Source organism: Dipteris shenzhenensis, chromosome 2, assembly GCF_047967505.1.
Source record: "Dipteris shenzhenensis isolate YYH24624 ecotype China chromosome 2, Dip_SZ_1.0, whole genome shotgun sequence".
Taxonomy (NCBI): Eukaryota; Viridiplantae; Streptophyta; class Polypodiopsida; order Gleicheniales; family Dipteridaceae; genus Dipteris; species Dipteris shenzhenensis.
The window spans coordinates 684,217-686,633 of NC_141597.1; the positions used below are offsets into that span (position 1 = coordinate 684,217).

General features: G+C 57.0%; 1 pseudogene; it reads left to right on the forward strand.

Annotated features, from left to right (window-relative positions):
- Positions 1-1,415: 1,415 nt before the first annotated feature.
- Positions 1,416-1,534, forward strand: LOC147904182 (5S ribosomal RNA; annotated as a pseudogene).
- The last annotated feature ends 883 nt before the right edge of the window (positions 1,535-2,417 follow it).

Genomic DNA, 2,417 nt, shown 5'->3' on the forward strand with positions numbered 1-2,417 from the left:
GAAAGGTGGGCTAATCAGGACATTACACGATGGACGTTCCTTGGGGTCTTGGTGACCCGTGTGATTTTGCAGACTGAAGACCGTGGAGCCTAAGGGCTTGCCCAGTGGCACGTGGTACAGAGTGGGACGAACGGCAGACAGCCCGTGCCAGGGGTCGTGTTGGCTACGCTGTGCATAAAGGGGATTTGGTATCATAACAGAGACGTTAATGCAGGCTAGGACTCGGCAACCGGTCTGACGTAAGGGTGCCACGACTTGAGACTAAGTTCAAAACTATCGGGCCCTTACAACTATTATATGGAGGATAGTGCTCTCTCATGCGAGGTTGATTTGGATGAGGAAAACGTCAGCGGCCGTTTATGCTCCCTCTTGCTTGTATATACTTTCTGTTGCAATCAAGTGCATTCTAGCGACTGTTTGGCACTCCATCTAGTACCATCTTGCAAGTAACGTCATCATGCCATCTTGTGGGTTGTGACCTTTTGGTGCACATTGAAGCGCATGCATGGGAAAGGAAAACGTGGGACAGGTTGAGGGCATGTGAAAGCGAGTGGGAAACGGTGAGGGCCATGTTTGTTCTCCATACCATTGTATAAACCGTGAACCGTTTGGGTACTGAACCGGGACTCGTGGTGAGCCCGAAGGGGTCAAATGTGCCAACCCACATAACGGCCGTTAACCGGAAAAGAAACGTGGGCTGAACAGGACGTTGTGCGGTGGACGTTCCTGGGGGTCTTGGTGACCCATGTGATTTTGCAGACCAAAGAACGTGAAGCCTAAGGGCTTGCCCAGTGGGGCATGGTGCAAAGTGGGATAAACGGCAGACGGCCCGTGCCAGGGGTCGTGTTGGCTAAGGTGCACATAAAGGGGATTTGGTATTAGAACAGAGATGTTAAGGGAGGCTGGGACTCGGCAATGGGTCCGACGTAAGGGTGCCACGACTTGAGACTAAGTTCGAAACTACCGGGTCCTTACAACTATTATATGGAGGATAGTGCTCTCTCATGCGAGGTTGATTTAGATGAGGAAAACATCAGCGGCCGTTTATGCTCCCCCTTGCTTATTTATAATCTCTGTTGCAATCAAGTGCGTTCTAGCGACCTTTGGCACTCCATCTAGTACCATCTTCCAAGTAACGTCATCATGCCATCTTGTGGGTTGTGATCTTGTGGTGCACGTTGAAGCGCACGCACGGGAAAGCAAAACGTGGGACATGCCCCCCCTCCTCCCCCTTCCCTCATCCCCCCTTGTGCGCATCCTCCCCACCATCCCCCCTTGCACCCATGTGCCCCCCCACCCGCCCATCCCACTTGTGCGCATGCGCCCCCCCTTGCGCGCATGTTGCGTATCCCCCATTGCGCCCCCCCCTACCTTTACAAAATAAGACAATACTGATTTCTCATGCCTGTTTGTCATGGTGCAGTCACACCAGTGCTAATACACCAAATCCCATCAGTTCTCCGCAGTTAAGCGTGCTTGGGCCAGAATAGTACTATGATGGGTGACCTCCTGAGAAGTCCTGGTGCTGCACCCTTTTGGCCCCCGAGGTTAGCGGTCTTGCCACGCCTTGGTATCCCTGACCGTCGACCTCACCCAATACGCCCGGCCGACGCTCTCCTGTCGCGCACACCCTAATACCCGTGCGCACGTGTTGCCAAGGACCCCATCGCGCAACGTCTTGATGCCACGCTCAATATCACGCGATCACTCATAACCTCCCGATGCCATGATCGTGCTCGCAATGCCACACGCACCTGCAGCAGTGTCTTAACCCCCCGTCGTAGTCCCGATGTGACATCCCGCGCACCTGTAGCATCCCATCCCCCATGACGCCATCAATGCCCCATGCACCCGCAACGTCTTGGCCCCTGAGCACCCCCGTCACCCCGATGCCTTGCGCACCTAAATGCCACCACACCCCCATCCCATGATGGTGCCTCGGGATCTCGGGTCGGGTCGGGATGCGTGGCGCCCCGAGCACTCGCGTGGCACCAAGAACACTATCGCACCCTCAGACGATGCCTCGCGTACCCATGCCTCCAAACCGATGCCATCGCGACCCCGTCCCATTGTGGTGCCTTGGGCTCTCGGGTCGGGTCGAGATGCGTGGTGCCCCAAATGCTGCCATGCCCCTTGCGATGCCCCGTGCACCCACGCCTCCAACCCAACGTCGCCACGCCCTGTCCCACGGTGGCACCCCAGGCCCCTTAGTCGGGTCGGGATGCGTGGTGTGCCAAATGCTGCTGTGCCTCGGCCATGACCTATGGAGCCGCGCCTCCAACCCGATGCTACCGTGCCCCCGGCGATGCCTCGCGCAACCACGCCTCTAACCTGATGACACCGTGCCCCCATCCCACGGTGGTACCTCGGCCTCCCGTGTTGGGTCAGAACATGCGGCAAGGCCCCGAGCACCCATG